The sequence below is a fragment of the Bufo bufo genome, chromosome 2 (genome assembly GCF_905171765.1).
Source record: "Bufo bufo chromosome 2, aBufBuf1.1, whole genome shotgun sequence".
NCBI classification, from domain to species: domain Eukaryota; kingdom Metazoa; phylum Chordata; class Amphibia; order Anura; family Bufonidae; genus Bufo; species Bufo bufo.
In genome coordinates this window covers 151,197,341-151,224,392 of record NC_053390.1, presented here as the reverse complement: position 1 = coordinate 151,224,392, position 27,052 = coordinate 151,197,341, and the positions used below count along the sequence as shown (strand labels likewise).

At 44.4% G+C, this 27,052-nt stretch overlaps 1 long non-coding RNA gene across 1 annotated transcript in view; it reads left to right on the top strand.

Annotated features, from left to right (window-relative positions):
• Positions 1–26,709, top strand: part of LOC120992548 — a 38,456-nt gene extending 11,747 nt beyond the window's left edge. Inside the window, exons 2-3 of the long non-coding RNA XR_005776997.1 lie at positions 13,598–13,701; positions 25,899–26,709. This is a non-coding gene — a long non-coding RNA (uncharacterized LOC120992548). The remainder of the gene's footprint in view (positions 1–13,597; positions 13,702–25,898) is intronic.
• The last annotated feature ends 343 nt before the right edge of the window (positions 26,710–27,052 follow it).

The following is a 27,052-nucleotide window of genomic DNA, read 5'->3' as shown; positions in this document are numbered from 1 at the left end:
GTCCGTGAGAGAGGCCTACCACTGCTTTTACTGATGAAGTAACTTTGCAGATCACAAATATCCTATCATTTTCTGTCTACAGCTCCATTGCAGACCCATGTGTCCTCCTTCCTTACTTGTTTCAGTAGCATGGCGGCTGGCAGTTATTTATTGAGCAGCTATTGTGGTTGGTTGTATATAAAAAAGGTAGCAAGGTCGGTCTATGTTACAGTCTCTCCAGTGACAGGGGTCAGAAGATCTAAGAGACTGGCTGCATGTGATGTGATCTGACAGTCTCTTTGGTTTCACTTGTTTCTGTGTTGTTGAAGGTTATGACCACACCTCTTGTCTCAGGTGTAGCTTAAGTGGTCATTCCAACTCCTCTATTTAGTCTGTTCTTAACCATCATGCTATGCGGTTGATAGCTCCTTTTTGGTTGTGGAAGTGCTGGTGTATGGTTCTCCTCTGAGTTCTTGCTTATCTGTGTACTTCGGAGTTACGTGTCTTTTCCCTACTTCTTGTTTGTTGTATTCCCTTATCTTTTGATATTAGGCCTGAGGGAGTCTCCTGTTCCTTCAGCTGGGAAGGAACAGGTCATTTCTTGTCCTATTTCCAGGGCCCTTTAGGGTCAGTTAGGGCTCTAGGTTCCTGCGTATCGAGGTCCGTTCATACTGATAGTAGTCAGGGCTCAGTTTAGGGATTCACTAGGTGGTAACCTTTCCCCTTTCCCTAGTTTCCAGGCTAGTACCTTTTCCCTCCTGTGTTCGGTGTGGGTTTACCACCCACACTGCGCCGTGACAGTCTAGTGTTACCATCATCCTTTATTATCTTTAAAGGGGTATTCCAGTACCTAGATATTGATGTACTGTCCTGAGGACAGGTCATCAGTATCAAATCATTAGGCAGCCGACCACCGGAACAGATAAGCTGTTTTTGGCAGCTACCAGCTCCATAAATAACACAGTGAATGTAGACGAAAGCAGGAGGCTCTGTCTACTGAGTAGTGACCATGCTGGGTTACTGCAGCCCAGCTACCATTCAAATGGATAGCTGTTGTGAATAGCTGATTGGTGGGAGTGCTGGATGTCGGACCCCCAATGATCTGATCCTAAAGATAGGTCAAAAATACCTGGACACTGGAAGTTCCCTTTTAAGGGTACTTTCTTACTAGCGTTATTCTTTTCCGGTATTGAAATCTGGTAAAGGGTCTTGATACGGGGATAAAAACGCATCAGTTTTGTCCTAATGCATTCTGAATGGAAAGCAATCTGTTCAGTTTGCATCAGGATGTCTTCCGTTACGTCCCTTGTACAGTATTTGACCGGAAAAAATACGCAGCATGCTGTAGTATTTTTTCCGGCCCAAATCCCAGAACAATACCGCACTTGCTGGATCCGGAATTAATTTCCATAGAAATGTATTAATGCCGGATCCAGTACCAAGTGTTCTGGAAAATGATGCATTGCCGGATCTGGTTTTCCGATCTGCGCATGCGCTGGGACATAGGAGGAGCTATTTTTGCTTTTGATATTTAAATTCCGGATCCATTATTCCGGATGATACCAGATGAGACGGATCCGGTATTTCAACGGCTCCGTCTAACGGATCTGGAGAAACCATATTTCAGTTTGCATACGGTTTGCCGGATCCGAACAACGCTAATGTGAAAGTACCCTAAGTTTGCCATAGTATTTAGTAATAATCTTTCAACACCAAGATTTCAATGGATACTATTAGTTTGGTACTATCAGCTTACAACCCCCCAAGTGACAATATTGCCAGGTTGTTTTTAATGATGTCAGAAGAATGGTCAAGATGCAAATATCTACCCTGTCGTCTTCATTTTTCTTTTAAATGGGATGATATCCTAGTGGTGCTAGAAAGGGCAAGTAACTTTTGGCTAGATAATGCCACCATTGGTGCATATATATTATACATGAGGAAGTTGCATTTGCTGTTGTTTTAGAACTATCACTGAAAGAAAATGTTGAGCTTTCTTTGTGCAATTCTGCTTGGTTTAGCTTCATTTAAGTCCAGCTAATCTAATGATGATAGGGAACAGACATTAGGTCTTCATTACGTGTGTCTCCTGGGTATCTGCTTTTCTTATAAATGAACTTCTCTGGACTAACTGGAAAATGCACTGTTTTTCATTGAATCTTTTATATTGCATGTACACCAATCGGCCATAACATTAACCGCTTAAGGTCACAGCCAAATTTCGTTCCTAAAATTGCATTATTTTTAGGGTTTTGTTTTAACGGTGTTCACTATATGGCAGTAATGACATTTAAATAATTATTATGTTTTACTGCCTTTAAAAACTTAAATGCTTAAAAAAAAAGTTTACGTTGTGTCGACATAGTCTGATGCGCATAACATTTCTACTAATGGAGCTGTGAGAGAACTAATTTTTTTCAGGGCATGTTATAGTTTATTAATACCATTTTGGAATACATGGGACATTTAAAAAAAATTTTAATTCAATTTTTTTTCAGGAGGTAAAGTGACAAAAAAATGACAATTCCAGCATTTGGGATTTTTTGTATGACGGTTAAATAGTGGGATATATTAATAGAATGGATTTTTTGGGGCCAAAGGGAAAAATGTTTAGTTTTTTCATTTAGATTTTTTTTTTATATTGTTAAAAACTTAAGGGACCTGAACATGCAATCTTTTGACGACTTGCAATTTGCACTAAAACACTCCTGTATTACAGTGCACAGTTATTCTAAGAGGCGTGCTAACACATCCTGCTGGGGGCAGCATCTGAGGGGATAAACTGCCAGGATCGGAGTTATCTCTGATCCTGGCACTGACAGCTGGATGCCCGCTGTATAATACAACTGGCACCCACAAGTTATCGTGTGGGCCTAGCTCCTGAGCTTGTGCCACCCCCTAATGTTCTATTACAGCACAGAGCATTAATTAGCAGCGCTCTGTGACGACAAAGTCCATCACAGAGCAGTAAGGGGTTAAAGCCACTGACAAGTGAAATGCATAACAAAGGTTACCTCATAACAATGGCATGAATCAAAGGTTAGGTGTACGTGAACAGGCGGTTCTAGAGGTTGATGTGTTGGAATCAGTAAAAAAATAGGCAAGTGTAAGGATCTGAGCAACTTTGGCAAGGGACAAAATTGTGATGGCTAGAGAACTGGGTTCTCTAGTAGGATGGCAGGTCTTGCAGGGTGCTCCCTATATGCAGTACCTGTCAAGAGTTGTCTAAGAAAGGACAACAGACTGGTTGGGACTGATGGCACTAGGATGCAATATGGGAAGAAGACAAGCCAGCAGACAGTATGATGCTCTGGGCAATGTTGTGCTGGGAGACCCTGGGTCTGGCATTCATGTATTTGTTTTTTTGAAATGTACCACCTATCTTATTATTGCAGTCCATGCACCATCTCCACTAACAGTGACCTATTTCAGCAGAACCCTACCACCCTGCCAAAATTGTCCAATCCATGGAGGCTACACCTTACAACTTACATAGGAGTCAGGATCTGCTACTATTGTCTTAATGCTAGATGCTGACCCCTTCAGAAATCTTGTGGAGTCCATGCCTCAATTGATCAGAGCTGTTTTCGTGGTGTGAGGGGAGATGTCAATAGTTTTTTTTATTAAAAAACGTTTTTCAAATCAACATACAAAAGTTACATGTCTGAATGTACAAAGTGGTTATATATCAATCAAACATATATATACGTATGTGCTTCAGGCACACTGTAAATGGAAATCCAGAGTAAAAGATTGATTATCGAATCTCCAGTTAAGGGTACTTTCACACTAGCGTTGTTCGGATCCGGCAGGTAGTCCCGGCAAACCGTATGCAAACGGAAATCAGTTTTTTCTGGATCCGTTAGACGGATCCGGTCATATACCGGATCCGTCTCATCCGGTATCATCCGGAATAACGGATCGTTTTTTTTATTTTTTTCAAAGATCAAAAGCAAAAATAGCTCCTCCTATGTCCTGGCGCAGGCGAAGACTGGAAAACCGGATCCGGCAACAGTGCAATTTCCAGAACACTTGGGGGGATAGGGGGGTTGTAAACTGATAGTACCAAACTGATAGTATCCAATGAAATCTTGGTGTTGAAAAGTTATTGCTAAATACTATGGCAAACTTAGGGTACTTTCACATTAGCGTTGTTCGGATCCGGCAAACCGTATGCAAACTAAAATGTGTTTTTTCCGGATCTGTTAGACGGATCCGGTGAATTACCGGATCCGTCTCATCCGGTATCTCCCGGAATAATGGATCCGGAATTTAAATATCAAAAGCAAAAATAGCTCCTCCTTTGTCCCAGCGCATGCGCAGACCGGAAAACCAGATCCGGCAATGCAGCATTTTCCGGAACACTTGGTACTGGATCCGGCATTAATACATCTCTATGGAAATTAATGCCGGATCCAGTAAGTGCGGTATTGTTCTGGGATTTTGGCCGGAAAAAATACTGCAGCATGCTGCGGTATTATGTTCGGTCAAATACCATACAAGGGAGGTAACGGAAGACATCCTGATGCATACTGAACGGATTGCTTTCCATTCAGAATGCATTAGGACAAAACTGATGCGTTTTTTTCCGGTATGAGACCCTTTACCGGATTTCAACACTGGAAAAGAATAACGCTAGTGTGAAAGTACCCTAAGAAAGGAGAAAAATTAAAATAACTGTCAATACAAATCTCGGAGTACAACAAAGAATAAAATGAGGTTTTAATGTTATAATGCAGTCTCTATGAGCTAAGGAGAAAATCAAGATACATGTTTCAGGTAAAAGAAAGCTGTACATCCTCACACAAGACAAGGAATACTCTTCTATGTCTGGTTCAATCAATACAAAGTGATAAATTGGAAGTGTAGAGACTCATCAATCACTCAGATCTACTAATATAGACGTACTAAAGTCCATATTGCTTACTAGTCATTAGTTTTACTAGTCGAGCACCATAGTGCTCGGGTGCTCGAGTAGAACACCTCGGGATGCTCGGGTGCTCTACCGAGCACCCGAGCACAATGGAAGTCAATAGGAGAACCCGAACATTAAACCAGGCACCCCCTGCTCTGAATTGGGTAGGGTGTCTGGTTCACAGGAAAAGGTCAGAAATTATTGGAAACACCACTGAAATGGTTCAGGAACAGCATGGGGAGGATGTCTGGATGCATCTTGGACTCCCAGGTAGCTGCTGGGAACGATGTTGTCCGAGTAGTACGCCACTTTTACAGACTGACAATAATACGCACAAAACCGAAGATAAAATTGATTTCAGAGGAAAAATTGTTAGGAAAGATTCTTTCCTGTATATTTACTTGTATATAAAGGGCAAGTGCTGCCAAAAATTACAAGGAAGAGGCACTCCGATACAACCTGTATATCACATTAAGGAGGGCCTCATTCACATTGTGGTACAATTGTTCAGGTAGTGGGACTCCTACACTCATAAAGCCTATGCACTAAGTGAAAAGGCTGCCAAAAATCACAAGGAACCGACACTATAATACACCCTTTATTACACATAAAGGAGGGCATCATAAACACCCTTGAAAAATTATGATTGATGGCCTGCTGGTGACCCTCAAAAACTATTGGAGCAAGGACCTGCTGATCTGACCATCTAAAACCTTAGGGGTGAGGGTCTGCTGCTGAGCTGACCCCCTAAAACATTAGGGGCGAGTGCCTGCTGCTGATCTGACCATCTAAAACATTTGGTGTGAGGGTCTTCTGCTGAGCTGACCATCTAAAACATTATGGGTGAGGACCTGCTGGTGACCCTCAAAAACATTATGGGTGAGAGTCTGCTGGTGACCCTCAAAAACATTATGGGTGAGGGCCTGCTGGTGACCCTCTAAAACATTATGGGCGAGGGCCTGCTGGTGATCCTCAAAAACATTATGGGTGAGGGCCTGCTGGTGACCCTCAAAAACATTATGGGTGAGGGCCTGATGGTGACCCTCAAAAACATTATGGGTGAGGGCCTGCTGATGACCCTCTAAAACATTATGGGTGAGCATTTGACCGAACATTATTATGTTCGGTCAAATACCATACAAGGGAGGTAACGGAAGACATCCTGATGCATACTGAACGGATTGCTTTCCATTCAGAATGCATTAGGACAAAACTGATGCGTTTTTTTCCGGTATGAGACCCTTTACCGGATTTCAACACTGGAAAAGAATAACGCTAGTGTGAAAGTACCCTAAGAAAGGAGAAAAATTAAAATAACTGTCAATACAAATCTCGGAGTACAACAAAGAATAAAATGAGGTTTTAATGTTATAATGCAGTCTCTATGAGCTAAGGAGAAAATCAAGATACATGTTTCAGGTAAAAGAAAGCTGTACATCCTCACACAAGACAAGGAATACTCTTCTATGTCTGGTTCAATCAATACAAAGTGATAAATTGGAAGTGTAAAGAATCATCAATCACTCAGATCTACTAATATAGACGTACTAAAGTCCATATTGCTTACTAGTCATTAGTTTTACTAGTCGAGCACCATAGTGCTCGGGTGCTCGAGTAGAACACCTCGGGATGCTCGGGTGCTCTACCGAGCACCCGAGCACAATGGAAGTCAATGGGAGAACCCGAGCATTAAACCAGGCACCCCCTGCTCTGAAGAGGGGAAGGTGTCTGGTTTACAGGAAAAGGTCAGAAATTGATGATAACACCACCGAAATGGTTCGGTAACAGCATGGGGAGGATGTCTGGATGCATCTTGGACTCCCAGGTAGCTGCTGGGAACGATGTTGTCCGAGTAGTACGCCACTTTTACAGACTGACAATAATACGCACAAAACCGAAGATAAAATTGATTTCAGAGGAAAAATTGTTAGGAAACATTCTTTCCTGTATATTTACTTGTATATAAAGGGCAAGTGCTGCCAAAAATTACAAGGAAGAGGCACTCAGATACAACCTGTATATCACATTAAGGAGGGCCTCATTCACATTGTGGTACAATTGTTCAGGTAGAGGGACTCCTACACTCATAAAGCCTATGCACTAAGTGAAAAGGCTGCCAAAAATCACAAGGAACCGACACTATAATACACCCTTTATTACACATAAAGGAGGGCATCATAAATACCCTTGAAAAATTATGATTGATGGCCTGCTGGTGACCCTCAAAAACTATTGGAGCAAGGACCTGCTGATCTGACCATCTAAAACCTTAGGGGTGAGGGTCTGCTGCTGAGCTGACCCCCTAAAACATTAGGGGCGAGTGCCCGCTGCTGATCTGACCATCTAAAACATTTGGTGTGAGGGTCTTCTGCTGAGCTGACCATCTAAAACATTATGGGTGAGGACCTGCTGGTGACCCTCTAAAACATTATGGGCGAGAGTCTGCTGGTGACCCTCAAAAACATTATGGGTGAGGGCCTGCTGGTGACCCTCTAAAACATTATGGGCGAGAGTCTGCTGGTGACCCTCAAAAATATTATGGGTGAGGGCCTGCTGGTGACCCTCTAAAACAATATGGGCAAGGGCCTGCTTGTGATCCTCAAAAACATTATGGGTGAGGGCCTGATGGTGACCCTCAAAAACATTATGGGTGAGGGCCTGCTGGTGACCCTCAAAAACATTATGGGTGAGGGCCTGATGGTGACCCTCAAAAACATTATGGGTGAGGGCCTGCTGATGACCCTCTAAAACATTATGGGTGAGGGCCTGCTGCTGAGCTGACCCTATATAACATTAGGAGCGAGGGCAGCCTAATAAGCATGTTGATATGATGGAGGAGGAGAAAAGGGAGATTGAACCATATACCCTTTTTAGTGGTGGAAGGGGTGCATGGGAATACAGTGTATTCAACACACCATAAAAGCCAAATTTAGAGTGCCTTTATGTTCAGCCGCTTTCCTCTGGTCGAGTAGAGAAATCAGGGGCAATCCAGGCCTTGTTCATTTTTATAAGAGTCAACTGGTCAGCATTTTCAGTTGACAGGCGGATGCGCTTATCAGTTATTATGCCCCCAGCAGCACTAAATACACGCTCTGACAAAACGCTGGCAGCGGGGCAGGCCAGCACCTCAAAGGCGTAGAGCGCCAGTTTGTGCCACGTGTCCAGCTTGGACACCCAATAGTTGTAAGGCCCAGAGGGATCACTGAGGACGCTGACACGGTCTGCTATGTACTCCTTCACCATCTTCCAAAATGTTTCTCTCCTTTTGACAATAGGCCACACATCAGGTTGAGAGTGCTGGCGGGGTGTCATAAAACTGTCCCAGGCCTTGGAGAGTGTTGCCCTGCCTCTGTTGGAACTGCTGTGTGTTCCCCTCGTCCCCCCTCCTCGGTTGGCCAAGGAATTACGTACTCTGCAGCCAGCGTTGTCAGCTGGAAATTTTTGGAGCAATTTTTCCACAAGGACCTTCTGGTATTGCACCATTTTGCTCGTCCTCTCCACCACAGGAATGAGAGATGAAAAGTTCTCTTTGTAGCGGGGGTCGAGAAGGGTGAACAACCAGTAATCGGTGTTGGGCAAAATGCGTACAACGCGAGGGTCACGGGAAATGCAGCCTAACATAAAGTCAGCCATGTGTGCCAGAGTCCCAACAGACAAGACTTTGCTATCCTCATCAGGAGGATGACTCTCAATCTCTTCATCCTCTTCCTCCTCTTCTACCCATCCACGCTGAACAGATGAAATTAAACTTCCGTGGGTACTACCCTCTGTAGTGGTGGCAACCATCTCCTTCTCCTCCTCTTCCTCCTCCTCCTCATCATCCAATTTGCGCTGGGAAGACGAACTGAGGGTGGTCTAGCTATCACCCTGTGTACTGTCTTCCCCCATTTTCACCTCTTTCACATGCAAAGCTTTCCTCTTAATTGTGAGCAGCGAGCGTTTGAGTAGACACAGAAATAGGATGGTTACGCTGACGATAGCATTACCACCGCTCACCATCTGTGTTGATTCCTCAAAGTTGCGTAAAACCTCACAGAAGTCAGACATCAATGCCCACTCGTCGCTTGTGAAGAGTGGAAGCTGACTGGAAACGCGACGACCATGTTGCAGCTGGTATTCCACTACTGCCCTCTGCTGCTGACAAAGCCTGGCCAACATGTGGAATGTGGAGTTCCAGCGCATGCTCAACGTTGCACAACAGTCGGTGAGCTGGCAATTGCAAGCGCTGCTGCAGCGATGCCAGACCGGCGGAAGCTGTCGATGACTTGAGGAAATGGGCACACATGCGGAATACCTTCACTAGTAGCTCAGGCAAATTGGGGTAGGTTTTGAGAAACCGCTGAACCACTAGGTTGAACACGTGGGCTAGGCATGGTATGTGTGTGAGCTTGCCGAGCTCCAAATCCGCCACCAAGTTACGGCCATTATCAGACACAACCATGCCTAGTTATAGGTTGAGTGGCGAGAGCCAAAGCTCAGTCTGGTCCCTTATCCACACAGCTCTGTGGCGGTGTGCTGTTTGTCACCTAAGCAGATCAGTTTAAGCACGGCCTGTTGCCGCTTCCCCACTGCAGTGCTACACTGCTTCCAGCTACTGACTGATGTCTGACTGATGCTACAAGATGATAATTCAGAGGTGGAAGAGGAGGAGGAGGCAGAGGAGGAGGAGGCGGAGGAGGAGAAGGGGGGGTTGCAGCCACTAACGTAGGTGGCAGAAATCCGGATGGAAGTAGGGCCCGCAATCCTTGGTGTCGGTAGCACCTGTGCCATCCCAGGGTATGACTCGCTCCCGGCCTCCGCAACGTTTACCCAGTGTACCGTCAGGAAAATGTAGCGTCCCTGGCCAAAAACACTTGTCCATGTGTCAGTTGTTGAGTGGACCTTCCCAATAACTGCGTTGGTCAGGGCACGGGTGATGTTACGGGACACATGCTGGTGTAAGACTGGACTGCACACTGTGAAAAATATTGGCGACTGGGGACAGAGTACCGCGGGACGGCCACCGCCATCAGGCTGCGGAAAGCCTCAGTGTCCACAAGCCTAAATGGCAACATTTCCAGGGCCAGCAATTTGGAAAGGTGCACATTTAGTGCTATGGCCTGTGGGTGGGTGGCTTGGTATTTGCACTTTCATTCAAAGGCCTGGCGTATAGACATCTGTACGCTACGCTGGGACACAGAAGTGGATGTGCTAGCTTATGGTGCTTGCAAAGGTCCAGGTGTAGGGTGGGAGGCATCCGGGCCTGCGTCTTGGACAGGAGATTGGCCGGCATGTCACGCCGACACAGTGGCGTGACCCCCAGGCGTTCGGCTCACCTATTAGTGTGCTTTGATGCCATGTGGCGGATCATGCTGGTGGTGGTAAGGTTTCTAGTGTGAATGCCCCTGCTCATTTTGGTATGGCACAGGTTGCAAATGACAATTCTTTTATCGTCCACACTTTCCTCAAAAAAGCGCCAGACTCCGGAACACCTACCCCTTGGCAAGGGAGATTGCCGCAAGAGGGTGCTCCAGTTTTGGGCCTGTTTGGTGTGGCCCGCCTTGTCCCTTTTGCCACCCCATTGACTCTTCATGCCTGTTGCAGTGCTGCGGATCCCTCCCCCTCTGTACTGCTGTCCTCCGCTCGGCTTGCCACCTTCCCAGGTTGGGTCAGTGACTTCATCGTCCACCACCTCCTCTTCCACTTCCTTACTCTGGTTATCCTCCTGACTTGTTGACCTAACAACAACCTCAGTTATTGACAACTGTGTCTCATCCTCATAATCAACCTCTTGAGACACTAATTGCGGTTGACTTATTGGCAACTGTGTCTCATCATCATCATCCACCTTGTGAAACACTAATTGCCGTTCCCCACCGTCATCTTCTTGTGACTGTGGATGCTCAAGAGTTTGGGAATCAGGGCCCAGTATCTCCTCATGTCCCTCTCTTCGAGAGGCCCAAATCAAGGAATGGCGATGAAAAGAGCTCCTCATAATATCTGAGTGTGGGATCACTTGTTTACCAAGACTCTAAATGGTGGGAGGAAGAAGTATCAGGGTGAAGATTCTGTTGACCAGACTCTTGGCTACTGAGACTGGTCTTTGTGGAAGACAGGGTGGTGCTTAACCGACTGAAAGCATTATCTGCTGCAATCCAACGACCACCTGGTCGCACTGGTCTGACTTTGAGAGTGGTGTCCTGCGCCTCCCTGCAAACTGGGACATAAAGCTAGGAATCGTGGATGAGTGTGTTTCTTGTGCTCTGGCAGTAGGCACAGTTTCATCGCGCCCAGGGCCACGGCCTCTGCATGCACCATCAGCAGCATGGCCACTTCCCGTCCCTTACTGCACGTCTTGCGCATATTAAATGGTATATATACTTGCAAGTATGTCACATACAGTAGCGCAGGTTTTGTAAGTGTATGAGCAAATAAAGTACACAGAATGTCACAGATATTTTTAGGATGCGCACACGTTAAACAGGAGATGTAGCACAGATAATGTCGCTGTCCGCAGCATCTATGAAAAAAGTACACTGAATGCCACAGATAATTTTAGGATGCGCTAACGTCGCTGTCACCAGCGGCTAATAAAAAATTACACTGAAATATGGTCACTGATATTTAGGACGCGCAAACGTTATACAGGAGGTATAGCGCAAGTAATGTCACTGTCACCAGCGGCTAATAAAAAATTACACTGAAATAATGTCACTGATATTTAGGACGTGCAAACGTTATACAGGAGGTATAGCGCAAGTAATGTTGCTGCCACCAGCGGCTAATAAAAAATTACACTGAATTATTGTCACTGATATTTAGGACGCGCAAACGTTACACAGGAGGTATAGCCCAAGTAATGTCGCTGTCACCAGCAGCTAATAAAAAATTACACTGAATTAATGTCACAGGCAATGTCGCTGACACCAGCAGCAAAAATATTTGACTGAATGTCACTGATATTTCGGATGGGCAAACGTTATACAGGAGATGTAACTGTCTGCAGCGGACACCGTCTACAGAAAAAGTACAAATGTATGTCACAGATATTTTTAGGCTGCGCACACATTACACAGGAGATGTAGCGCAGATAATGTCGCTGTCACCAGCGGCCAAACAATTGCAAGCTATTTAGCGCAGGTTGCGCTAAAAATATATATTGCTGCCAGATACAACAATAGTCCTTAAAAGGACTTTTGGGGCTCTCTGACAATTCCATGCAATTTAGCGCAGGTTGCGCTAATAATTATATTACTGCCAGATACAACAATAGTCCTTTAAAGGACTTTTGGGTCTCTAACAAGTTTTTTCACTAAAATAGTACTATTTCACTCCCTACACTATCTGTCCCTTCTTCAGCATAGCTCTCCCTGACTAAGGCTACTTTCACACTACCGTTCAGAGCGGGTCCGTCTGATGTCTGCTCAGACGGATCCGCTCCTATAATGCAGATGTTTGTATCCGTTCAGAACGGATCCGTCTGCATTATAATTTGAAAAAAATTCTAAGTGAAAGTAGCCTGAACGGATCCGTCCAGACTTTACATTGAAAGTCAATGGGGGACGGATCCGTTTGAAGATTGAGCCATATTGTGTCATCTTCAAACGGATCCATCCCCATTGACTTACATTGTAAGTCTGGACGGATCCGCTTGCCTCCGCACGGTCAGGCGGACACCCGAACGCTGCAAGCAGCGTTCAGGTGTCCGCTTGCTGAGCGGAGCGGAGGCTGAACGCTGCCAGACTGATGCATTCTGAGCGGATCCGCGTCCACTCAGAATGCATTAGGGCAGTACGGATGCGTTCGGGGCCGCTTGTGAGCCCCTTCAAACGGAGCTCACAAGCGGACACCCGAACGCTAGTGTGAAAGTAGCCTAAGACTGAGCCGAACATGTGTCATCGGGTGCTATATAGCACCCAATGACGCGTTCGGCCAGCCAATCACTGTAATGCCAGTACACTGTTTGCCGAACACTGCGATGTGCCGAGCATCGTGATGCTCGAGTAAAATTTGTGTTCGCAGAGCATGCTCGTCCACACTACAAGTCATACATCAAAGTTAAAGGGGTTATCCAATTTCAGAAACATCCCTCCCATGTGTCGGGCCCCTCACAGGTAATATACTTACCCTGCTCCCTGCGCTGCTCCTGGTCCCCACACGGCCCCTGCTGCTTCTCCCTGCACACCGATAAAAACATCCGGTGTTGGGGGGGAGTAGCCAATCGCAGGCGGGGATGGGAATGAGCCTCCCTAGCGTCATCCGCGGGGAGGCGGCTTGTCCCCATCCCCGTCTGCCATTGGCTGCTCCCCCCCCCCCCCCGACACCGGATGTTTTCATCGGTGTGCAGGGAGAAGCAGCAGTGGCGGTGCGGGGACCAGGAGCGGCGCTGGGATCGGGGTAAGTATATTACCTGTGAGGGGCCCGGCACATGGGGGGGATGTTTCTGATATCGGATAACCACTTTAACACTTCGTTTTCTTGGACAGCACAGTCATTCAGCATGCTTCCTCTTTCATCTGATCTTCCAGACTCAATGTTCAATAGAAGATACTGTAACAAAGTTTTGACATACAATATCTTTGGGTGTCATCCTATGTGCGCCATCAATGAGACAAATGTGAGAAATTCGCTCTTTCTGCAATCAGCCTCTCCTGATGGCAGGGGAACAGCATAATTGTAAATATATCAACCATCTAATCTAAAATTTTTGTATATTTCTTCTAGCAAGAGGGATCTGTAATACAGTCATCTTACTGCTCAGACATGCTACTGATGTTCAAACATTGGAGATTGACTTTTCACATCAAACCTTACAGTGGACAAGAAAGGTGAGTGAGACCATGAAACAGGTAAGCATGTTGGGTTTTTCTATTAGGTTAGCACTATGGGGATTATAATGAATCTGGCTGTGTTGGGACTACCATGAAGCTGGCACTATAGGAATTACTACATGTATTGTCCCTATTGCATCGATGACATGATCAGGAGTAATTTTGGTGAAACTTATGTACAGAATGTAACAGTTATAAACTCGATATCATGTCAAAAAAATGCAGAAATTTTTTTAAAAAGTTAATTAATAGTTTCTTGCCATTGTTTACTTAACTCATTAGTAGCGGACTGGCCATAGAGCCTACAAGGAAATTTCCCAGGGTGCATTGTACATCGGGGAGGTGTTATCAGCGATTGATAACATTTTCTGTGTAATAATAGAATTATACAAAAATATTAAAATAAATAACACCCGCTTTTGCAATGTATAGAGGTTATTCATCCAGTCTCACCTCTGTTGAAATAGCTTTGAAATAACAAAAAAAGAACTTACCTACAATGCACAGTGGAGAGCTGCCTGTATCACATCTACAGTGCAGGTGAAAGTGCTGGATTGACAATCATTCAACTCCACATAGTTGTAAGTAGGCTTGAGAGAACCGACCTTCGGATCATAGATCTGAAGTCGATTCATTCAAATACCGGGATTTTAATGCTGTTTCCCTACAGCATTAAAATGTACAGGGAGTGCAGAATTATTAGGCAAGTTGTATTTTTGAGGATTAATTTTATTATTGAACAACAACCATGTTCTCAATGAACCCAAAAAACTCATTAATATCAAAGCTGAATATTTTTGGAAGTAGTTTTTAGTTTGTTTTTAGTTTTAGCTATTTTAGGGGGATATCTGTGTGTGCAGGTGACTATTACTGTGCATAATTATTAGGCAACTTAACAAAAAACAAATATATACCCATTTCAATTATTTATTTTTACCAATGAAACCAATATAACATCTCAACATTCACAAATATACATTTCTGACATTCAAAAACAAAACAAAAACAAATCAGTGACCAATATAGCCACCTTTCTTTGCAAGGACACTCAAAAGCCTGCCATCCATGGATTCTGTCAGTGTTTTAATCTGTTCACCATCAACATTGCGTGCAGCAGCAACCACAGCCTCCCAGACACTGTTCAGAGAGGTGTACTGTTTTCCCTCCTTGTAAATCTCACATTTGATGATGGACCACAGGTTCTCAATGGGGTTCAGATCAGGTGAACAAGGAGGCCATGTCATTAGATTTTCTTCTTTTATACCCTTTCTTGCCAGCCACGCTGTGGAGTACTTGGACGCGTGTGATGGAGCATTGTCCTGCATGAAAATCATGTTTTTCTTGAAGGATGCAGACTTCTTCCTGTACCACTGCTTGAAGAAGGTGTCTTCCAGAAACTGGCAGTAGGACTGGGAGTTGAGCTTGACTCCATCCTCAACCCGAAAAGGCCCCACAAGCTCATCTTTGATGATACCAGCCCAAACCAGTACTCCACCTCCACCTTGCTGGCGTCTGAGTCGGACTGGAGCTCTCTGCCCTTTACCAATCCAGCCACGGGCCCATCCATCTGGCCCATCAAGACTCACTCTCATTTCATCAGTCCATAAAACCTTAGAAAAATCAGTCTTGAAATATTTCTTGGCCCAGTCTTGACGTTTCAGCTTGTGTGTCTTGTTCAGTGGTGGTCGTCTTTCAGCCTTTCTTACCTTGGCCATGTCTCTGAGTATTGCACACCTTGTGCTTTTGGGCACTCCAGTGATGTTGCAGCTCTGAAATATGGCCAAACTGGTGGCAAGTGGCATCTTGGCAGCTGCACGCTTGACTTTTCTCAGTTCATGGGCAGTTATTTTGCGCCTTGGTTTTTCCACACGCTTCTTGCGACCCTGTTGACTATTTTGAATGAAACGCTTGATTGTTCGATGATCACGCTTCAGAAGCTTTGCAATTTTAAGAGTGCTGCATCCCTCTGCAAGATATCTCACTATTTTTGACTTTTCTGAGCCTGTCAAGTCTTCTTTTGACCCATTTTGCCAAAGGAAAGGAAGTTGCCTAATAATTATGCACACCTGATATAGGGTGTTGATGTCATTAGACCACACCCCTTCTCATTACAGAGATGCACATCACCTAATATGCTTAATTGGTAGTAGGCTTTCGAGCCTATACAGCTTGGAGTAAGACAACATGCATAAAGAGGATGATGTGGTCAAAATACTCATTTGCCTAATAATTCTGCACGCAGTGTATTGGCTCCATGGAGCCAATGTTCGCCTCGGCCAAAGTCGTGTGAGAGTTTGGTGAATTACTACTGGATTCATACCTGCGTCTTTAAAAACAATGTAAAATAGCAATCCGAAGTGGGCTTTGGTACAGAGGTACCAGCCAGTACCAGAGCCCACTTGGATTGCTATTTTAAATAGTTTTTAAATACGCAGATACAGTATGAATACAGTAGTAAGAGACTAACTTTGACTCCACGGAGCCAATACATTTTAATTCTGTACGGAAACAGCATTCAAATCGAAAGTATTTGAATGAATCGACTTTGGATCTATTATCCGAAGATCGATTTGCTCAAGCCTAGTTGTAAGTAAAGTGAGAGAGCTCAAGATTGTATTCAGTTTTCATGTGCATGATGAAAGTGTCACTATTTTTGACACCCTAATCTCGCTCTTATCAAATAATTTTGAAAGGTACCACCTTAGATTCGCCCTAATGATAACCCTGTACAGACTCTTAAAGAGGACCTGTTAACCTCTCCTGACATGTCTACTACTTGGATTCCCCATGTAATAACAAATCTGGAGCTTCTTTTAATATAACGTTGTTTTGTTCCTCAGTTATTTCTACTATGACAATGACAAACATTTGAAATGCACTTTTCTCACAGGGACTCGCAGGGAGAGTTGCGTGGCCGGGGAAGTCAGTGGCAGTGGCCTATTTCGTAGGAAGCCAATTTGCATATTTTTGGCACGTAAACACAGGGAAAACATACAAACTCCATGCATATATTGTCTTTAATTGTATTCAAACTCAGGACTCCAGCGCAGCAAGGCAACAGTGCTAACCACTGAGCCACCATGCTGCCCAACCTCAAAACTGCTACTAGAAACGTATTAATTAGTCTACAACTGGGTATTACCAGTGGGGGCAGGAGTGTCCCTGTAGAGTCTCACATTGGTAGCACTGATTGGACAGTGTCACACAGTGTCTCACTGGTAACACCCATATTTTTTTTTTTTAAAGCAACGTTTATTCAAAGTAAACGGTAAGAAAAAGAAAATCAGTGTATAAAGCAGGTACAAAACATAGCCATGGCAAATATACATTCCCAGACAATAGGCCATCAATAGTAAAGATACCATTTCCTTAAACTTTTTCTTCATCCCAAATACATGTAAATAAACTAAACATTATGCAATTAGGCTTCTGAGTAATAGCACATGTAGAAGGTTGCTGGCATATGATCTAGAACAACAAGCAGCCCAATTGCCACCAACAGTAGCCGTGGAACTTTTTTTCCTAACAGTAAAAACAAATCAACAAGAAAGCAGAGAAAAAAGAAATAAAAGCTAAGGAGCCAAAGGTCCCAAACCAGTGGGAGGAATCCTTAACCAAGGTCCCTATACCTTGTTGAATTTCTCAGGACAACCTCGGGATAAATAGGTAAGCTTATAAAGTGGGAGTACCCTATTCACTTCTCTAAGCCAAGCATTTTTGGTGGGCCTCTTTGGGTGCTTCCAATTGTATACGATAACCTTTTTAGCATAATAGAGTAATTTAAATAAGCTGCGTAAAGCCACGGTAAGAGGAAGGTCATCAACGAGCCCAAAGAGGCAAACCATGGGATGCAGTATATTCGGCATATTCAAATTAGTTTCCATAAACCCCAGAACGTCTCTCCAATACGCCTGTAAGACTGTACAGTCCCAGAACATGTGTAGCATCGTACCATCCGCTATACAGCATCTGGGACACTCAGCCAAGGACAATGCACCCATAACAAAGTCTATGAGAGGTATTATAAATCCTATGTGTGAATTAAACATTTATTAAGTTGTCTCTAGCACTAATCATTGGGGGGACTGAAGCAGTCAGGAGAGTCTTCCAATCATCCTCATCTAGATCTGGGATGTCCCTTTGCCACTTCTGTAGTAGTTTGCATGGGTGTAAAACTCCGAGCAGTATATCCATAAAATGCTGACAGTGGTTTCCTGAGGTCGTTATTGCTCACCATGTGCTCAAGGAGTGGAGTATTGAAAAATAGATCAAGGCCCCCAAATTGTGTCCGAGAGGCATGTTTCAGTTGATAATAGTTATAAATCGCATGACTAGGAAAGTTATAAGTAGCCTGTAAATATTGGAAGGGGTAAAGAGACCCCCTATCTATGATATGTGCAAGAGTAGTAATACTATGTCTCCTCCAATTTTCTGATTTTTTAATAAACTTCTAGTAGCAATATCTGAGGAATGGAACTACATAGAATTGTATGAAAAAAATGACCCAGGTCATCCAGGAGTTGAAAAATAACAGAGCACTCAGTGGTGATGCAGTGACATGGCATGTGACTATAGAGGACACATCATTGTTGGCAGTCTGTAAACAAAGTACCTTTTTTAACTCTAGAACAACCCCTTTAACTATGTATAACAGAAGACAATAGTACAATTCCAAAAAATTTCTTGGGATTGTTCAGCAAAGATGATTTTAGAATCCAAATGCCCAATGGATATAGCACTAATGGGTTGTGACTCCACCAAGAGCAAGCAGACTCCATTCCTGGGTAACATCTTCCAGTAGGATGTCTTCTAAACTACTTATGGTGGAGGAGGTCGGTATCTGCGTTCACTGAGCAGGAAAAATCCAGCATCATCTTCTGAAACAACAATTGCAAATCGTTACAAGTCTGCAATTTGTAACTGAATGTGGTTATTACCAGGGTCGTCTTTAAGGGCTCCCTGGGGGCCCAAGGCAGCTGCCTCTTGAGCCCCGCTGGCCACTGGTGACGTGGGGGGCGGCGGCAGGGCACAGGGAGATGAGCACTTCCATTGTGGAAGCACTCATCTCCACAGTCATCTATATCGCCGTCCTCAGGACAGCAATACAGATGGAAGTGCTGTGGCGGGGCAGAGGAGGAAGAGGCATCTCCCTTCCCCGTTTCTCTGATAGCTTATCAGAGGCCATTGCAGGCGGCACGATTACGTCATCGCGCCACCTGAGCCGTACAGCGCGGGACAGAGGCTGGAAGAGGCCTGCATCTCATCACTGCCAGCCTGATGGAGGTAAGTATAAGTGTTTATTTTTTTTATATGGTACTACTACTGGTACATGATTGGGGGGCATCTATGGGGGCACCTGTTACTAGCACATGATTGGGGGGAATCTATGGGGGCACCTGTTACTGGCACATGATTGAGGGGCATGTATGGGGGCACTTGTTACTGGCACATGATTGGGGGGCATCTATGGGGGCACTTGTTACTGGCACATGATTGGGGGGCATCTATGGGGGCACTTGTTACCAGGGGAGGGCTGGCAGCCTTAGTCCTGGGGGGCAAATCCAGTCAAGTGGCCTATTTTAAGCCCCGCCCTTTATTAAAAGCCCCTCCTACATATAATAGGCCACTCCCAACAAACACTGTACAGCTGAAATTCTATAGTTGAGGTCTGTCTCTACACATCATACAGAGAGGGGAGGACCTGTCCTGGCTGCACTACCTGCTTCACATTATACAATAAACAGCAGGTTACAGCCAGGAAGCTCCTTCGCTCTCCTCCCTCCCCAGATAGTGCTCAAGGCCTGTTGTTCCCCCACCATCTGCCACCCGCCCGTGGCCAGCTGCCCCCTTTGGCCATCCTCACCCAGCTCTGCAAATGGCAGGGGGAGGAGCCGGAGAATCACCTCTAATACATAGCTCCCCATACCTCTTACATCCAGTGATGTCACCTTTGTTGTAGACGTTCTCTTTCTCTATCTTCTCCATTCAGACCAGACCGCCATGATGATTTTTCAGCCATCTCCCGTCTCTGCAGAGATTGACAAACAGACATTAGTTTCCCACATTTCCATTATCTTCACATCTTCTGAACACCCTTTCCTGCCACACTATACTATACTGCAGTGCTCTAAAAAATAACTGCGCCCAGACACTAATAGTATAAAGATAAGGTCCCCCAAAAATAATTGTGCTAAGCTGATACTGTGCCAGGGTTCCCCCCAAAGTAACAGTGCTCCCAAAATCCCACCAATAGACATAATTCTCTGCCAGAGCACACTTAGTAGTAATAATGCCCCTATAGTGCCCATACTAGTAATCATGTTCCTCATAGCCCCCCAGTAGTAGTAAAGCTCTGCATAATACCACCTAGTAGTAATAATTCTCCCTATATGACAGTACATGAAATACCCCCGCTTAGTGCCCGCAGTTGAGCTAATGTCCCCATAATGTATGCCAGTATAAAATACCCCTATATAGTGCCCCAGTAAATGCCCTCATAATGCTCCTCTCCCCCTTCCCCATAGTGTCCCCCATAATATGCCAGTAAAAAAATGCCCCTTCTTAGTGCCCCCAGCAGATGCTCCTATAGTGCTCTTCTCCCCCATATTGTGCCAGTAAAAAATGCCCCTTCTTAGTGCCACCAAATGCCCCAATAGTGCTCCACTCCCCCATAGTGCCCCCAAATAATGCCTCATAGTGCCGCTCTCCCCTATAATGCCTCCCATAATGTGCCAGTAAAAAATGCCCCCTGAATGCCACCAGATACCATAGTGCCCCCATAATGTGCAAATAAAAAAGGCCCCTTTAGAGCCCCCACTTCCCCATAGTGCCCCCAAATAATGCCCCTATAGTGACACCAGATGCCCCATAATGCCGCTCTCCCCTATAGTGCCCCCCATAATGTGCCAATAATAATAAAAAAAAAGCCCCTTTAGGGCCCCCAGATACCCCCATAGTGCTCCTCTCCCCCATGGTGCCCCCCCATAATGTGCCAGTAAGAAATGCCCCCATAGTGCGCCCCCAAAATGGGCAAGAAATAAATGCCCCCAGAATGCCACCCCAAAAAATGGGGCTGTAAGAAATGCCAGCTCTGTATAGGGGTATTTTATACTGGGGCACATTATGGTGGGTACTATGGGGAAGGGGAGAGAGGAGTTCTATGGGCTCATTTATGGGGGGCACTAAGAAGGGGTATTTTATACTTGCAAATTTTGGGGGACACTGAGGGCATCTACTGGGGCACTATACACTCACCTAAAGAATTATTAGGAACACCTGTTCTATTTCTCATTAATGCAATTATCTAGTCAACCAATCACATGGCAGTTGCTTCAATGCATTTAGGGGTGTGGTCCTTGTCAAGACAATCTCCTGAACTCCAAACTGAATGTCAGAATGGGAAAGAAAGGTGATTTAAGCAATTTTGAGCGTGGCATGGTTGTTGGTGCCAGATGGGCCGCTCTGAGTATTTCACAATCTGCTCAGTTACTGGGATTTTCACGCACAACCATTTCTAGGGTTTACAAAGAATGGTGTGAAAAGGGAAAAACATCCAGTATGCGGCAGTCCTGTGGGCAAAAATGCCTTGTGGATGCTAGAGGTCAGTGGAGAATGGGCCGACTGATTCAAGCTGATAGAAGAGCAACGTTGACTGAAATAACCACTCGTTACAACCGAGGTATGCAGCAAAGCATTTGTGAAGCCACAACACGCACAACCTTGAGGCGGATGGGCTACAACAGCAGAAGACCCCACGGGTACCACTCATCTCCACTACAAATAGGAAAAAGAGGCTACAATTTGCACGAGCTCACCAAAATTGGACTGTTGAAGACTGGAAAAATGTTGCCTGGTCTGATGAGTCTCGATTTCTGTTGAGACATTCAAATGGTAGAGTCCGAATTTGGCGTAAACAGAATGAGAACATGTATCCATCCTCTTATGGCTACTTCCAGCAGGATAATGCACCATGTCACAAAGCTCGAATCATTTCAAATTGGTTTCTTGAACATGACAATGAGTTCACTGTACTAAAATGGCCCCCACAGTCACCAGATCTCAACCCAATAGAGCATCTTTGGGATGTGGTGGAACGGGAGCTTCGTGCCCTGGTTGTGCATCCCTCAAATCTCCATCAACTGCAAGATGCTATCCTATCAATATAGGCCAACATTTCTAAAGAATGCTATCAGCACCTTGTTGAATCAATGCCATGTAGAATTAAGGCAGTTCTGAAGGCAAAAGGGGGTCCAACACCGTATTAGTATGGTGTTCCTAATAATTCTTTAGGTGAGTGTATATGGGGCATTTTATACTGGTACATTATGGGGTCACTAGGAAGAAGGGGGGAGAGGAGCACTATGGGGCATTTACTGGGGGCACTATATAGGGGTATTTTATACTGGCACATTACGGGGGCACTATGGGGACATTAGCTCAAATGGGGGCATTAAAAGGGGATATTTTTTGCACTGGCACATTATAGGGAGAATTATTACTACTGGGGGGGAATTATGATGGGCTTTATTACTACTGGGGGTCTATTGGGAACATGATTACTAGTATGGGCACTATGGGAGCATTATTACTTCTGGGGCACAGTGGGGACATGTTGGGGGCACTGTAGGAGCACTATTACTACCATGTGTGCTCTAGCAGAGAATTATTCCTATTGGTGGGACTTGTGGGAGCACTATTACTGTGGGGGCACCTTGGCACAGTATCAGATTACCACAATTATTTTTAAGGGACTTTATGTTTACACTATTAGTGTCAGGGGCACTATTTGCTGTGCGCAGTTATTTCAGGGCACTGTGTGCCAATAATTATTGAAGGGCACTATCTGCATTGTACTACTATTATCAGGGGGTTTATCTGTTTCTGCAGTATAGTATTGGGGAGCAGAGCGGCACAGTATTGGGGGTGGTAGGATGATTTGTCAAGAAGATGGCAGGATGATGGAAAAGTAGTAAACTTTTGTTTGTCAAACTGCAGAAACGAGAAATGGCTGAAAAATGGTGGTCTGGTAAGAAGGTCTGAAAGGAGAAGATGAGGAAAGAGAACATTTACAGGGTGGGCCATTTATATGGATACACCTTAATAAAATGGGAATGGTTGGTAAAATTAACTTCCTGTTTGTGGCACATTAGTATATGTGAGGGGGGGGAAACTTTTCAAGATGGGTGGTGACCATGGCGGCCATTTTGAAGTTGGCCATTTTGAATCCAACTTTTGTTTTTTCGATAGGAAGAGGGTCATGTGACACATCAAACTTATTGGGAATTTCACAAGAAAAACAATGGTGTGCTTGGTTTTAACGTAACTTTATTCTTTCATGAGTTATTTACAAGTTTCTGACCACTTATAAAATGTGTTCAATGTGCTGGCCATTGTGTTGGATTGTCAATGCAACCCTCTTCTTCCACTCTTCACACACTGATAGCAACACCGCAGGAGAAATGCTAGCACAGGCTTCCAGTATTCATAGTTTCAGGTGCTGCACATCTCGTATCTTCACAGCATAGACAATTGCCTTCAGATGACCCCAAAGATAAAAGTCTAAGGGGGTCAGATCGGGAGACCTTGGGGGCCATTCAACTGGCCCACGACGACCAATCCACTTTCCAGGAAAGTGTTCATCTAGAAACGCTCGGACCTGACACCCATAATGTGGTGGTGAACCATCTTGCTGGAAAAACTCAGGGAACGTGCCAGCTGCAGTGCATAAAGAGGGAAACACATCATCATGTAGCAATTTCGCATATCCAGTGGCCTTGAGGTTTCCATTGATGAAGAATGGCCCCACTATCTTTGTACCCCATATACCACACCATACCATAATTTTTTTTGTTCCAACAGTCTTGGAGGGATCTATCCAATGTGGGTTAGTGTCAGACCAATAGCGGTGGTTTTGTTTGTTAACTTCACCATTCACATAAAAGTTTGCCTCATCACTGTACAAAATCTTCTGCGTAAACTGAGGGTCCTGTTCCAATTTTTGTTTTGCTCATTCTGCAAATTCAGTGCGCCGATCTGGGTCATCCTCGTTGAGATGCTGCAGTAGCTGGAGTTTGTAAGGGTGCCATTTGTGAGTAGCTAATATCTGTTGAAGGGATGTTCGACTAATGCCACTCTCCAGTGACATGCGGCGAGTGCTACGCTCTTGCTAAATGAAGCTAGGACAGCCACTGATGTTTCTTCATTAGAGACAGATTTCATGCGTCCACATTTTGGCAAATCCAACACTGAACCAGTTTCACAAAACTTAGCAAGCAGTTTGCTAACTGTAGCATGGGAGATGGGTGGTCTCGTAGGGTGTCTTGCATTGAAATCTGCTGCAATGACCCGGTTACTGCATTCACCAGACATCAACACAATTTCTATCCGCTCCTCACGTGTTAACCTCGGCAACATGTCAATGGCTGTAAACAAAGAGAAACTTGTAAATAACTCATGAAAGAATAAAGTTACGTTAAAACCAAGCACACCATTGTTTTTCGTGTGAAATTCCCAATAAGTTTGATGTGTCACATGACCCTCTTCCTATTGAAAAAACTAAAGTTGGATTCAAAATGGCCGACTTCAAAATGGCCGCCATGGTCACCACCCATCTTGAAAAGTTTCCCCCCTCACATATACTAATGTGCCACAAACAGGAAGTTAATATCACCAACCATTCCCCTTTTATTAAGGTGTATCCATATAAATGGCCCACCCTGTACATCAAAGAGACGTCACTGGATGTAAGAGATATGTGGCGCTGTATTACCCTGTATGTAGGGGTGGATGGAGGGGTTAGTAGTACAGTACTATCTGAACATTGTAAAAAAAACATTTTTTTTGTCAGAAGTTGTGCTTTTTAAATTTTTAGAATAATGATGCAGCCATTTTATTTGATACTTTTGTGGTGATTTTTTTTTTTTCTATATTAAGGGACACTATAGTCACCAGAACCACAACAGCTAAATGTAGTAGTTCTGGTGTCTATAGCATGTCTCTGCAAGCTTTTTAATGTAAACACTGCCTTTTCGGAAAAAAAGGCAGTATTTACATTACTGCCAAGGAACACCTCTAGTGGCCACTCATCATTATTAAAGTTTACTACACTATGAGGTGTGTGGATTTTTTTTGTGTGTGTGTGTTGTGGTGGAGGGGGTGATTGCCTGCTAGGGTGTGGGAAGGCGGGATCCAGGGGGCCCAAGTAAATTCTTGCCCAGGGTCCAATCAATGTTAAAGATGGCCATAGTTATTACTACAATAGAGAAAAATATTTAAGCTCAGAATAATCAGTATTACCCAGTGATTATCCAAGATCGGAGAAGAATCTGGTCTCTAGTGTGAAATGGGTACAGTTCATGATTTTTCTTATAGATTATGCCAATATATTTTTAATTTTAATTAAGAATAAGATTTCCTAGCCGCAGAAGCTGGGAAATTCAGTATTATACATCTGGGATATTATGGGTTAACATGCATTCATATGACATATAACGCACACGCTGTTTTCTGTATCCATTTAGAAAGTCATAGCAGATAGCAGGAGACATAACATGGGTCTTAGAAATGTCACTGCAGCACAAACTCCGTCATACCCGTGTCATACAAGCCCCTTGCATACCTACTGGCGTTGTGTAAGCAGATGTGTGCCGAGATGGTGCTATGGTAACCAAGACAGAAGCCTTTAATTGCTTTATCAACTTCCTTAGGCTTAGCTACAGGGATTCGATTTGCTAAGAAGGAAATGATGGCTGTCAGAGGCGGTGTGTGACATACAGCCTGAGAGCTCAATGAATCTTGAATCTGCGTATAAACATTAACCATCTACATATGTAGAGAGCTGACGTCCACTGCAGAGATCCTCAGAGTATTACAGTCTTCTGTACAGGTCAACAGTTCACAAATAAATGTCCTTTCCAATGTATTTACACATTGTTTTCTCATTAAATGCAGATCAATATCTCATTTTAAAAGGTAAACTAGGATCCTTTAGTAATTAAAAGCTGTTAATCATCCCATTGCACAGCTATGAAATCCCTGAAAAATCAAGCTTTACCTTCATTGTGGTCACAAAAGGCACATTGGGTCTCTGACCTGCATCTACTGTCTGCAACAGAACGTTATAGGTAGGTTTTCTGGGAACTATAAGGATACATTATTTCAGTGCTCATGTATTCTTATGTCCTTATGTTTTCCAGGAGTTTTACACTGACGACCTATTTTCTGAGTGCTCCATCCTTCTCCTGACCTCTGTTCGGGTCTGGCCTCCAGACTCCTTTGTACCACACCGCAGGCCACAGTCTATTCTTGTGTTTGGATAAGAGCCTATTCATTGAACCTCACAGTGCAGTTCTGCAAGAGTTAATTCCTGTTTTGCTCTGTGTGCAGCTGCTTGGCTAATCAGCAAATATCAGCTGTACTATATATGTTAGGATCTTTGTTCCTCCCTTTGCCTGATCAATTCACTTAGTTCTCACTAGCTTGCTAGGCTCTGTAAAAAAAAAAGAGATATAATCTCTCTGCCTGTTATATGTTTGTCTGCCTGGGTGCCAACTTTTGCCTGGTCCCTGGATTATGACTCTCTGCGGCCTGATTTGACCCGTGCCTTTTTTTCTGATCTAAACTGGTGCTACCTGCCCTGACCTCTGGACTGTTTTAAAGATTTGCACTATTCTGCTTGCTCAGTCCTCTGCCTGTTTCCTGACTAGGATTATTGCCTGATCCATCCATGCTTTGCACCAGTGTCTCTCACCCCATAGGTAAGCAGCCAACCAGAACGGGACTATTACAAGAGTTAGCAGTCTGGTGGCTCCCCTGCAACGGCGGCCAGATCCCTTTATAAGGGTTAAAGGGTTAAAACCAGGGGATTGCCAGGATAATGCACTCAGGACTAGCCCAAAGTCAAACCAGTTGGTTGGCACAGTGAGTCCACACTCACTGCCTGTAGCAACTGGCCTAATGAACAAACATGACAGTGCTCTTTCCTGAACATTAGTCTATGTAAACATGGTAATGGTGATGTATAATCTTGTGTACACACAGTCTTACCCTTAGGGCCTCGATGCGCTTAGCTGGCTGAGAAGAAGGAATGACACTTTGCCATGGACCACAAAGGCCTAGAGAATAAGGCACCTATTCCAGAGACCAATTTCCTAGCACTTACCAAATGGAAAATCAAGAAAAAGGGAAGGGAGGGAAGGTAGGGGGATCTCAAGGTTCAAAGGGATCGGGCGAGATATAGAAAATGTGAAAAGAACAAAATTAATAAATGTGAGGAAAAGGTATCTTTAAAATAGAAGGGACATTACCAACGGTGAATTTATAGACTAAGATTTAGGAAAACCCCCAAAAT